Consider the following 13753-nt stretch of genomic DNA (forward strand, 5'->3'; position numbering starts at 1 on the left):
GGTTTTTTTTAAAGAAGTGTATGAGAAGAATGACATACTCTTGAAATTTTTATGGTAACCACCAAAGATGTTATCATCCCATGGACATCCCATGGCCTTTCCTATGCAGACTATGACAGATAAACATTTATTACTTACAGGCTCTTCTCCAGGAAAACCAAAACCACACTGTCCCAAGTACTGTACTCAGATGCAACAGTCAGAGTAAGTCCCTGCAAAAGGGCACAGAGTACACATTAGGGAGGGTTCAAAATGGACACTGTGACAATAAAGCTGTGGTGCCAGGGATTAACAAGCTTGCTGTATGTGGTATTCATACTGTACGTGTGTGATGTTAACAGAAGTCTGAGCTGTACCTGTTTTACACTCCTGTGCTGATGTGCTGCCAGTGTTTTATGGTTCACCACATTTGCCCTACAGCTTCTCATGAATCTGATGACCAGAAGCACCACAGGATGCAGAAGCAAGTTAAAAGGTTTGAGATGATGTCTCCCATCTCAGCCAATGTTTCTCATAAACTTGAGCAGCAAGTGGGTCTGTTACTTCCCCTGAATCTCCCATCCTTTACCAATAGAAATCTGTAGAGGATGCTTTACTCTTTATATGCTCTGAGTGATATATGTGTGGTATTGAGAACAGTAAAAAGGCATATAGTCCCCTAAGGTATCTGAAAGAGAAGCTGGCTCTACAAGAAAATTAAGTTCAGGGCTAAGAAATCAACTCAGGACCCTTATTGTCAGTTGATAGATTTAAGGCTTTGAGTCAGGTGAGGAATATGAAGGTCTCTCATATAAAAGACCTTGGCTCTGAGAAGCTAAGAGAAGTTAGTTACTGTTCCCCTCAAGAGCGGAAGAGCAGTAGTCCCTGAGCTGACAGAGGGCAGATTTCTGTTATTAATTGGGCCGACTGCCCTGGTTTTGATTTGGACCAGAAACAGAATACTGACTAGGACATCTTGGAGAAGGCTGCCTGTAGCTCTCTGTGCTGGCTAGCAGGACATGGTCTGTCTTCATAAAAAACGAGCCTGCTGAGTTGCCAATGTCACTTTTCCATGCATACAGGTTTTTCTCAGGTGAGGTTATGCTACTCAGGGAGCTATTTTCCACTATACAGAGATGCAGCAGGACTCTGACAGCTGTAGTCAGCACTGCTGGCAGCAGAGACACAACACAGCTAAGCTTTTTGGAGAAGTCTGGCAATGAACAGAGCACATGTGGGGCACAGGGGGCATCCCAGGTTGACTCTGGCTTCCCACAGATTTCCTGGAAGATCTACAGATGTCTGAAGATCCTCTTCATTTTTTAAGAGCAAAGTTGGCAGCTTGTTTCAGTTTCAGGAGAGGCTGTTAGGGGCTGACCTGCTGGATAGGAAGATCTGTGGAGAAGGATCTGGGTGTCCTGGTGGGCAGCAGGTTGGCCGTGAGCCAGTAATGTGCCCTTGGTACCCCGGAATGCATTACAAAGAGCAGGTTGAGAGAGGTGATCCTCCTCCTCTGCTCTGCCCTGCTGAGGCCACATCTGGAGTGCTGTGTCCAGGTCTGGGCTCCCTGGTTCAAGAAAGTCAGGGAACTTCTAGAGAGAGCCCAGTGGAGGGCCACCAAGATGGTGAAGGGCCTGGAGCATCTCCTTGATGAGGAAAGACTGAAAGCCCTGGGACTGTTCAGCCTGGAGAAGAGAAGGTTGAGGGGATATCTTACCAATGCTTCTACATATCTAATGGAGGTGTGTCAAGTGGATGGGGCAAGGCTCCATCTTCTTGGTGGTGCTCAGCAACAAAACGAGGGGCAACAGACACTGGAACAGAGGAAGTTCCATTGGAATATGAGAAAGGACTTTGCCTTGAGGGTGACTGAGCACTAGAATACTCTGTCTCCTTCTCTGGAGATGTTCAAAACCCATCTGGATGCTTTCTTTGTAACCTACTTTAGGGAACCTGATTTAGCAGGGGGATGATCTCCAGAAGTCCCTTCCAGCTCTAACGATTCTGTGATTTTATGATTCTGTATGTCCTGTCCAGACCAAAGGTATGAATAGTGGGGAGCTCCCTCCCGTAAACCATATACAGGTTTTCCTAATAATCCCTGGACAGATGGACAGTCATGTGAGTCCTTGAAAATCTATCCACTTTGGAGCAGCCCTGGGTGTGGTGCAGTGGATGTGGCCAGATACATGTGCTGCCCGTTACAGACAAGCCCTCTGTCCCGCAAAGACTGAATATCAACAAAATTCTTCCTGTGGGGACTTCCAGCTCTGCCCAAGCCAGCTGTAAATTCCTTTGAGACTGAAGACTAAGAAAACTGGAATCCTGGGAGGACCTTGGTACAATCCCAAAACCATTTCCACTGAACCTCCCCAAAAATATGGTTTCTCTGACCCAGGAATGCAAGCTCTGTAACAATGGCAAAGCTGAAGTCCTAGACCGTTGGCATTAACTAGTATTAGCTCATTATTTCTGTGCACTCTGTCTGCCTTGGCTAATATGAAAATCATTCATGTGATTTTGAGATATGTCTCCCTCTGGGAGACAGACTTATTGTTCTGCTTTTGTGCAGCACCTGGCATGAAGGGGTTGCTATTTTTTGAGTGAGATGCTACCTCCACATAAACAAATAACAAAGCTTGTGGGACCCCTGGCTCCTCTGTTTACTGCTTTCTTTTTGAGTTAGTTATTTTGATGTGAGTAATTATGAACCATCTGAGTTAGCATAGTAAAGTTAACAGCTGTTTCAGCAAGGAAGTGGCTGAAAAGGGGTGACAGCAGGAATAGAAGCCATGAATTGATGTGGAATGGCTGAAGCAATCAGAATCTGCATACACAGAGAGCTCCTCTGTTAGTTTCAGCAAAGCAAAAAGAGAACTACATTTGCTCTACGGCAGGTGAAGGCCCTATCAATCCTTCAAACCCAGGAAAGCCAGTCAGCCTGACCACAGGATCAGCTACTGCCTCACTTTCCATACCTCCAGTTTTTGTGCTCTGTTCCCCACTAGCTCTGTCCTCATATAGGAGTGGGACCCACCGGTTGTCGCCTTCTGCATGAACCAGTTGAAAAGTTTGACTTCCCTTCTGTGGCAGGTTTCCTGCACATATTTTTTATGTTTCCTTCCTCGATTACACTTACTTTTCTAAACATTTGCAGATATTGCCCTTTACATACAGAGTTTCTGAGGGGATATACCACCTCTTGGAGGGAATGCATTCTCCAAAAGCCTTCCCCATGATGCCATGGCCCCATTTGTCAACATACTTCTCTCCGAGGAAGGAGAATACAATCCAAACCTCCCTCCCCTGCCTGTGGTGTCTTCAGCAAACTGTACACCAAGCACCCTTTCAGAATAGCCACCAGCATGCACGGAAGGGCATGTCAAGGGTGAGAAGGAAGAGTGGCTACACTGCATTGTGTTCCAGGCACGTTTTGTTGGCTGATGGTCCCAAGAGGATGCTGGTGTGTATATAGGCAGCTTCTGGGCTACTTGTATTCACACTGCTGATGGAGTTAAGGCAAAATGAGGCAGCTGAAGCTGGCTCTGAGGATCTCTCTTACTTCTCACTGCTTGTCAGCAAAGCCTGAGCAGAGCAGAGTACCTAGCCACACATCACACCATACACACACCAACTTCTCTGCCTCCTCTTCCCAACTGTCGAAGGAGCAGGGTAGGTATTTCAGTGAAATCTTCCCCCCCGGGGTAAGAAAATAGCAGATGAAGAACAGTCAAGTGGTGTGCTGTACTCTCATACTTCCTTGTGCCCTAGACTAGACCCATAGACTCACACACATGACTTTACACAGACATGCTCACATGAAATACTGAAACACTGAAGGGAGGAAGGCTGTCAGGCCTGGTTCCAGCTCCAGAACTGCATTCTGATAGGACTAGACTTCTTATATTTTTTTTTTCCCCAAAAGAGGGGATGGTCAACACCACCACTAAACTCACCTCCACCCCCAAGCAGCTGTTTTGCCAAAGGGTGGAGGAGCAGACCTCCTGATTGAGGGTGGAGCAGTTTGAAGGAGAGGAAAGCAGTGACTTCACTGTATATTAAGTAACAGCAGAGCAGGCTGTGCGTCATTCTGAAAAACAAGATTTTGGGTGGGGGCAAAGGCTCTCTGCAGCATCTTGCACATGAAGCCTTCCCCTTTGTAGGAAATAAGCAGAACATGCTGTTCTGAATGGAGAAGCTCAGAAAGCTGTAGATGCAGTAAGCTAGACACCTTATAATCTTATTTAAGGAGATCCAGCCAGAGTAGCAATGAAAAGGGCACATAATGGCATAGGAGAGTTTGCTCTAGACTTTCTTCCGATATAGATAGAGGAGCATGGCAATAGATCAAGTCCATGTGAATGGAACACCATGGGAATAGCTTCAAGTCCATCCAAATAAAAAGCGAGTGAATGAGTGGGCTGAATGCAGTAGTGTGTCCAGCCTTCAGCCAGGGCAAGGCAGGGCAGGGCAGCACTAGGATTAACTGTCTGCTTGCAGTGGGAGCTGGTAAGCCGTGGCACAAGCACCAGTTCTGCTGCAGCTCAAATGCCCCTCTTCCCTTTCCCCCCCATTTACCTTTCCTTGCAGCTGAGGGCTGTAGGGCGAGCTCAGGCCAGTTTGTACCTGCATCCCCTGCATCCCCCCCTCATCCTGATTCTGACTGAAGAAGTCTCTCAGGCTTAAGGGCACTCTAATACATTAGAGCCCATTTCAAGCTGTTTTCACCTTCGCAAAGAGTTAAAAGCAGTCTTAAGACTACAAAGAGGGCAAATGTAACACACATTTTTACACTGCTTATACTGTTTGTACTGGTCTAGGAGCGCAGTCCTGAGAGAGGCCATCAGAACAGAAGCTTTTTCACAGGTGGCCATGGACTGGCTGAAAAAAGCCTTCCTGCTGGCTCTGGGCAATATTTATGGCATCACAGCATACCTCTGGCCCCGTTTGCAGGGGGAACATAACAGCAACCACTTCCTTCCTCAGTCTTCCTAGGTGAAACTCAAAACACTCAGAACACTATCCTCCAGGGACAAGACAATGTCATGGGGACATGGCTCACCTAATATTTCTTTAGCTAGCCCAGGTAACAAAGTGCAGTGCCTTGGTGCTAGTGTGTGATTCTCCTGCTGGATATTTACCCAGGATTTCATCAGGGCTCTTTTGACCTATACTTAAGTCCAGGCTACAGAGTTTTGACTTGTGCTGTTGAGTTTGCTCTTCAGGATCTCCTGGCCACCTTTTGTACCCCATATCCCCTGAGGTTTTGTTTGGTCAGTATCCCCAAGAGAAAATATTCCTGTGCCTTTGTGTGCAGAACACTGTGTTTTCCCAATAGACATCACTGTCTGGCCTACAGCATGAATATCCAACAGTACAGTGAATATATGGAATAAAAATCAAGCAAGATGTTATGAGTTGGACCTACACAGGCAGTGAGTTGGGCAGAGAAGAACGGGATGACGTTCAACCAAGGAAAGTGCAGAGTTCTACACCTGGAGAGGAATGATCGCATGAATCAGTACAGGTGATGGGCTGACCTGCTGGAAAGCAGCTCTGTGAAGAAGGACCTGGGTGTCCTGGTGGGCAGCAGGTTGGCCATGAGCCAGCAGTGTGCCCTTGTGACCCAGAAGGCCAGTGGCATCCTGGGGTGAATTACAAAGAGCATAGCCAGCAGGTCGAAGAAGGTGATCTTCCCCTCTTCTCTGCCCTGCTGAGGCCACATCTGGAGTGCTGTGTTCAGGTCTGGGCTCCCCGGTTCAAGAAAGACAAGGAACATCTAGAGAGAGCCCAGTGGAGGGACACCGAGATGGCCTGGAGCATCCCCCTGATGAGGAAAGACTGAAAGCCCTGGGACTGTTCAGCCTGGAGAAGAGAAGGCTGAAGGAAGATCTTATCAGTGCTAATATCTAATGGAGGTGTGTCAAGTGGATAGGGCAAGGCTCCATCTTCTTGATGATGCTCAGTGACAGGACAAGGAGCAACAGACTCACATTGGAGCAGTGGAAGTTCCCTACAAACATGAGAAAGAACTTTACCTTGAGGGTGAAGAGCACAGGAACCAGCTGCCCAGAGAAGCTGTGGAGTCTCCTTCTCTGGAGATGTTCAAAACCTGCCTGGACGCTTTCCTGTGTAAGCTACTGTAGGAATCCTGATTTAGCAGGGGGTTGGACTGGATGATCTCCAGAGGTCCATTTTAAGCCCTGTGATCCTGTGATTTTATAACTGGCCCCTACACACCTTCACATACTGATACCACACATGGTAAGCATGCCTCAGATGCAGAGAACTCAAACTCTACTTAGGAAAGGTATAAGAAACTGCAAGACTGTTAGATGTTCAGGCCCTTTATCTATCTCTTATAGTTGTATATAAAAACTGAACCCCCATTTTTGTGGTACCAAGGGAAAAAATGAAGGAAGCAAGAAGTGAACTCTTTCATCCAAACTTTGACAGAGGCAGAGTTCAGTTTCTAAGGGTCACTAATAACCAGAATTTCGTGTTCCGACTCCCCACCTGAGAAAATTAAACAGCATTCACAGAGCTCTGCTTCCTTGCCCACAAATCATAAATGGTTTAACAGAACAGCACTAAAGAAAAATGAGAAAAGGACAAAGGAGCATATACAGAATAACCAGTACAGATACCCATTCCTATAGCACAGAGCACTTACCAAAGCCATCTCTCATTGTCTTCTGAAGTGTCACTACAGCAGATTATTGTTCCTCTCAGATCTGGAAACTCTCTGCACAGCTGACAGTTTGGGGCCCCCACCACTCACCTACTGGGCAGCAGACAGTTCTTCTGAGCTGCAGCTGTAGTGGGAGCCACTGACTGATCTTTGCAGCTTGCTGCTTTCTATAGCTGTTCTGGCTCCACTAGCTGCTCCTCTTGGTGGCTCCAGCTAAGCATGCCCCATCACTTTTAGTTCCTGCTAACTGCTCTTCATCCTCACTGAGTCCTGGCTTTTGGCTGCTCAAAGATAAGTTCTTAAACAAACTGCTGGCCCTCTAGTTTGCTGTATTTCTGCCTCTTGAGGGACTGCAAACAATTGCTTGAAGCTAAAGGTGGTCACCCACAATGGGCACAGCTAGTCCCAGCTTTTCACACTTACTGAAAATTGTATTATCCACATTTTTATGATGAAATTATGATTGTTTTCTTATACAAATCTTCTCACATATAGTGAGAAGACGTATGGATATTAGGTCTGCCTCTAGGCTCTTTCAGCTCCTTTTATTCAGAAAGAAAGGCAGCAGAGCAATCCTCCTCTTCCAGCTCTCCACCTCTCTGAGCAGCCCAAACAAAGATAAAAGAAAGGAAGGTATTCAAAGTCAGTTCTTTGCACCTTGCAGCCAGCTTAAGCATCTCAATAGGATTCACCAAAAAATAATAGTTATCTTATATAAGCCTCAAGACAATCCCCCTGTAACAATTTAAGACCTTACTGTTGTTTCTGCGCCACGGATGAGTGAACTCAGACAGGCTAAGAGATGCCAAGGAGTTTGTGACCCATTCCCAAACTTTTCTGCTCTTCCCTGTTTTCTTAGAGCAAGCAACATCCCCTCCTTAGACTAAGGCATTGCATGAGTAACACTAATGATGGGTTGTACCATCCCTGCATGCTGAGCATGATTCACAAAGTCAATATGGCCCCAGCAGCTGAGAAGAACAATGCAGTGTGCTCTCAGTTACTCCTTTTGGCTACACCATCACCAGAGCCCAGAACAAGGGCAGTGATGTCATGTTTGTAGGCTTAATGTGTGAGTAACATATACAATGCTAAAAGCTCTCTGTGATCTATTACTTCCACATTAATACAGCTTAGGGCATATATACACAATCAGTTGCCAGAGCCAAGAACAAGTCATTTGGAAGAGATTATTTTATTTTAGGCTTTTAACAGGAATAATTCTCAGTCCCAACAGGCTAGTTCTGGAAATGGAGTACCTAGCTAAACGTGGAGCTATATAATTTAGCCAAGACCTCAGCATTAAAGACAAAAGTTTGGAATGTAGAAACGGGCAGACCAGAATCCCACTGAGAAATAGCTTACATTTTTTTCTGAGAATTAGCCATTGTTGTAAGTATTTACATTAAAAAAAGAAAAAAGAGAAAAAAAAAAAGATTAAGAAAAAGCTCAGAAGCAAAGAAAGAAAGTATTCCCAGCCATTTTCAAGAAAATGACTTTGGAGCCTTTTTGTGCACTTGTGTTTGAACAAAGCTTTTCTCCATTTAGCCTTTGAGTGGAAGGAGGGCATTATTCTTTCCTTTTGAAGATGTATTATGTGTATTCAATGCCAAAAGAACCAGCACAGGAGGGGGCTCAGGAGCTAAGTATAGTGACATTGCAACCAGAGGCCAGTCCGTGGGTCAGGCAGATGAGTTCGTTCTGGCTATAAGCTCTATGGTGCATGTGCTGATAACCTCAACTGTGGAGCTCATTGCAAGCTATTAGCCAGCCCTAGAACTGGGTAGGCTGTGCACCCTGTGCTCTGGGCTATCCCAGCTACACTGCTGGTGCCATCTCTCTCAGGCAGCCCCAAGCCAGCATCCAGCTGCTGTGTGCTTTCACTGTGGATAGATGCCTCAGGGGTGATTCTTCCTGCCTTAAAAAACCCTTCCCCAGTGCACTGCCAGGTGGTTTGCAGGAACCTCAGATGACAAGGCCTGCCTGTGTCCTCTGTTTTGGGCCCTTTCCATCATTTGCTGGGTTAAGCCAGGATTCCTCTGGCCAGCAAAACAGGGGAAGCCCTGAGAATACATAGCACAAAATCTTATCTCAAGGAGAAAAAAACAGAGGCTTGTGTGTAGAGGCTCGTTTAACTGCACATTCCTGTAATAGTTTCCCAACGGTGAGTACCAATGGGACAGTCACAGGCTTTGCTCTTTGTTCCCAACAGGCTGGAAGCTTTATCTCCTGGGCAGGCTGGGGCTGGAGCACTGCCAGCCTCCCCAGGGACGGCTTTGGCCCTGTAGATGCCTGTGCCTCCGCAGTGGGCTGTGGATTGGCGGAAGCTGGTGCAAAGCTGCCTGTCCGATTAAATTTGTTGTTCTGCAAAAGGATTTAGCTTTGTTTGCCAGTTATTACTGAGGAAAAATCCTAAGCTGCTTCTTTAAACTGTGTTAAACCTTTCAGGGGGTGAAAGAACCTGGCGTCTTTCCCTCGAAGTTGTAAACAAGGAGGAGAAAGCTAAGAGAAGGCACAGAGAACAAGCCATAGATAAATAAACAAATAAATTTAAAAATACTATTTTGATTACATTCTTTTTCCTCTGCAATCAAAAATATTTTTAAATTTCCTGTGCGAGGGGGCTGCCATAACAGAAGCGTACCTGAACTTATCTTCCAAAAAAAAAGTCTGATGATAGGTCATCCGCCACCATCTCGAACACTCTCCAGATCCTACACATACCTGCTGTCTCCCAGGGACATGCTGCAAGCCCATCCAGAAGGGTCTGCACAATATTAAGTTGAGGAGAGATGGAGAGATGTCTGAGATTCTCGTATTTCATCATTCAGGCCTGCACAAACAAACCAAAGGCAGCCAAGTCAAATAAGTAACTTATTCCAAAACAAGATATCTGTACACAAGGTTTGCTCTGGTTTAATTGAGTTCAAGGCCAAACTACTCCTAGTTAGAACAATAAAATGATATCTGTAGATGTCTAATGTATTTTAGGTTGGAAAGCTACAAAAGATGACTGTGAATGTATAGTTTGAGCACAACAGTGTGCTAAAATACAACCATGTGTCCAAAGCCAGGAAGGGCTACAGGAAGTGCCCTTTCTCTGCCACTGAAGTTTTAATTTCCCTTGTTCGAGCCCTCCAATGTAGATAATTTCTTTCACAGGATTCCTGCCTCGTTTCTGCAGTTAACAGATTAGTGTTTCATACTTTGCTTTATCCTTCTGCTTAGTGGATAGACACAGATCATCTCTAGCACACAGGATTTAAACTGTGCTCTGAGAGCAGAATGACTGAAAGCCCTCTTGAGTTCAAGGCTTTCAGCAAGATATCGTATGTAGCTGCTTCAGGAACATCACAGCACTGCAGTAGCTATTATGGATCTTGTACATGAGAGGTTGCCTACTGAAAACTGTAGAGTCAAAAGACTTTGAATACCGTATAAAACAAGGACTTGTGCTTTCACTGTGCCTAGCATGCTGCTGCACTTTGTATTCAAAGCACAAAACCAAGATGCAGTTGTGAAGGCTCAGTCCCTTTTCAAGCTGGCTGTGGTTCAACTATCCAGAGGTTCCAGCTGCAACACCAGCTACAACAAACACCAGTTACAACACCAGCTACAACAGCTTGCACCCCTGTCCTGCACTCAGCTCTTTGCAGGCCTGGTCTGCAGACAGGATCAGAAAAGCAATTCTTATTAAAAATAACACTTCTGGGCCTCAGAAAACTGTTTCAAACCACTCGTTGAGGTATCAAAAAAAAACACAAGGCAGCCATGTCACAATCAACTGCAGGAATTCTGGCACAGGACAACCTGCCCCAGGTCACACCAGAGCTGCACGGCTGTGCCAGGATGCCAGCTCTGCAGGGCAGCAGCCCATGGCACGAGTCCCATGGTGACCCTAGTTCTTCCTGCAGTCCCCTACCTCACTCAGTGCCCACCTACTTTCCACAACACTTGAGGCAAGGGCTAATGCAGAAAACTGTTTCGATGCTTTCACAACCCTTGAGCAGTTCCCTCCTGCCTGTGGAGCCAAGGAGTGCCTGGAGGAAACTACAGTCTGTGGACTTTGAAATGAAGTCTGCATCATAACCCATCTGCACAGACGTTGCCTGGGTAACTTTAGTCCCGGATTTCCTAACTTTTTTGAGCACTTGAATCCATAGTTTTCATGCAAGCTTTTTGTGTGTGAAATATGTCCTTATTCAAAGAAAGTTAGAGTACACAAAGAATAAGTAAGAGAGGAGATAACTATCTGGGCAATGCCAAGGATCAGAACAAATGCTTTTTCCTTGCTCTTTATACTAGATTATTTGGAGATAAAAGAATTTGGAACAATTCCCAGCCAGGGCTTGCCGCTCTCAGAAGCTGGTCGTTGTTGTTAACTGCAGAGTTGAACAAAATCCTTCTCCATGCAAAATGATATTTTGTATTGGGCATGAGGTGTCTGCTCTGAAGTTCAACTCTGTAAATAGGACCATTGCAAACACAGGAATCGGTGACTCTCTCATAGCATGTGTGATGGGATTTGCTCCATAATGCTGCCTAGCAAATTCCTTTTCTCTTGTAAGCAGAAATATATAACGGAGGTAACAGTTTTTCTTTAGTTATTACTATCTCTGAGGTAACATGGCAGATGCCATTACTGACCCCTGTACAGGACTGTTTAGCTCCCTTCATCAGGGTTCAGTCCCAGGCATAGTTTAGAGAACCCCGAAGGCCATTCTGACAGCTGTATGATATCTATGATATGCTGGGATATCTTTGTTCCTCCCATTTCCTCACGGAGACCATTTTAGCAGAGGATGGGACAGCAGTGCTGGAAGATTCATTTTGCTTACACGCACTGAAGTAGTTCATCACCAGTTCATTGTGTCACTTTTAGTGCAGCTTTTCATGACTGAAGCAGCATAGGGGCCAATGCCTGGCACAGAAAGACTAGCTATTGTAAAGTACACTAACATAACAGGCTCATATTGCGTCTGGGTCATCCTTAAAATCATGTTTTCTGGCTTCCTTTCAGTGCATCAGACCCAAGCTTTCTTACCTTAGTTTTTATGCTTAGAAAATCTGTATCTTCCTACTCCTAGTACTAGACCTTTGTTCTTTAGTATTACCTTTGTTTCTTACATACTCCCTCTCTGGCTTAGTTTTCTTGGTCCTGTGCTGATTGCCATCTACAACTCCAGAATCCATGGGGCAGACTCTGTGGCCAACTGGCTACATAAAGGCTCTCACACAGAAGAAAATAATTGAGAAGCACACTGTATTGAAGCAAAGTGACAGCAGCCTACATTCTGGAAGATTATTTACCATTAGCAAAAATTGTGCATATCCAGGCTAATCAAGCAGCAAACCAATCCTACCTGTTCTGAGCCATGCCCCGTCCTGTAGAGTACCAACTGCAATTGTAGGCGGGCACAGCTGATAGTCCTCTCCCTCAGACAAATTCCTGCTGGGTGGCTGCTAGAACAGCAAAAATGTATCACACGCAGGAGATTGTTCATACTTTTTCTACCTGAAACAACTACCTCTTACTTCCCATACAATATGCACCCTTCTCGTTCTCATTTCCTTAAAAGCCTTGACCAAGATTGCTGTGCTGCTTGCAGATTTGATGTCACCTGCCCTCCACCTGGATTTTCTTATCGTATCTGTCTTGACAGTCTGCAAGATACTGAAAGGCAAGCTTGATATGTACCTTTCCTCTAATGACCTCTCCATAAACATTTCAGTGTTAGTGATAGTAATAACCATAAAGATAATAATGATAATAGCGGGAATAATGATTGCTATAAGGTGAGTGGTAGGATTACTCTTGAAATCAGCCTTAAATTTGAAGAAAATGGAGTAATATCCCTTCTGGAGAAACCAGAAGCACTCTCCTTTTGCAGGATGAAAGGAGATGAGGAATGTTGGTTGGCACTGAATCCCTGTCCTCTTGGGCCTTTAATGGGTTTCCTGCTCCCACAGGTTCAAAGAGCAATTACAGTCTCCAGCAAAAGTACAGCAAATGGAAAACAGATTCTTTGGCTCTCACTAAAGTGCCAAGAGAATAAGTAACCAAAGATGAAGGACTTGTAGTCACTTCATTGCAGTAGCTTATTGAGCTGAAGGGAAATCTCCCTCCCTGTACCCGTGTGGCCAGAGGAAGTCTCTAACACAAAAGCTGGGTGGTGGCAAGCCGATGAGAAAACCATGTTCACCCACATCCTTCGAGATACTCAGAATGGAGTGGAGGGATGGTCTGCAACATTCTGGAACTGCACAGCAAGATGCCTTGGGAGCCCAGCTCCTTCACCTCTCTGTTGTCTGGTGCCTTTGAATTGGCCATCAGAGAGGAACAAATCCAAGGTCTGAGGAAAGCAAGGGCAGGGCAGTTTCCTTTCTGACAGCAAATCATTATAAAGGTCTGTGGAGGTACGTATCCAGAACAGAGCAGCTGGATAAACAGATGGGGGCTGAGGAATCAGCCTTGGGTATCTCCAGCCTGGTAGTTGTGATGCTTCCTAACGCACCAAGGAATGACATCCCCATACTCTTTGCAGAAAAGGAAAACTGTGAAGAGGAGGAAAAAAGAAGGGCCCAGGTCACTCAGACTCAGGATAATCCTCTCAGAGAGCTGCTGGATGTATGTACCACAGCGGGTTAATGCTCCGGAATTTCATCAGGAGAGACCAGCGGGCATGAGCACTGTGAGCTGCATGCTAATCTCCTGTGACGACCTGCGTAGGCCACACAAGATGGCCTCCAACAGGGCAACACCGCCCAAGCAGTTCCACAGGGGTCTGTGCAATCAAGCACTAAAGATTAAAAATGAAATCCACAGGAAAAGCAGGACTGGATTTAGGACCAGAATACCAGATATTTGGTTGTGGTTTTTTTTTTTTTTTTTTTTTTTTTCTTCTCAGATCAGGGTTTTGATATAGTAATTTAAAAACAAACAGAGGAATTAATTAATTAATGGAAGGCACTGAAAGTACAATGTCTGTATAAAAAGTATTGCCTGTCCAAAAGACAAACTTGCACTACTGTCATCGCCTACACCTGGTGCTGAGAAACACTTTCATGTGATCAGCAACACCT

At 45.4% G+C, this 13753-nt stretch overlaps 1 protein-coding gene and 1 long non-coding RNA gene across 3 annotated transcripts in view; one reads left to right on the plus strand and one right to left on the minus strand.

Annotated features, from left to right (window-relative positions):
- Positions 1 to 13753, plus strand: part of SYN3 (synapsin III) — a 175146-nt gene that overhangs the window by 94964 nt on the left and 66429 nt on the right. The gene's annotated exons all lie outside the window — the stretch shown is intronic.
- LOC122170704 lies at positions 139 to 12182 on the minus strand. The gene is made up of 3 exons (XR_006171830.1): positions 12034 to 12182; positions 9395 to 9503; positions 139 to 212 (listed from the first exon to the last, which is right to left on the minus strand). It is a non-coding gene; the product is annotated as an uncharacterized LOC122170704 (long non-coding RNA).

Source organism: Centrocercus urophasianus, unplaced genomic scaffold, assembly GCF_019232065.1.
Source record: "Centrocercus urophasianus isolate 14NV4802_14NV808 unplaced genomic scaffold, USGS_Curo_1.0 seq_73, whole genome shotgun sequence".
NCBI lineage: Eukaryota > Metazoa > Chordata > Aves > Galliformes > Phasianidae > Centrocercus > Centrocercus urophasianus.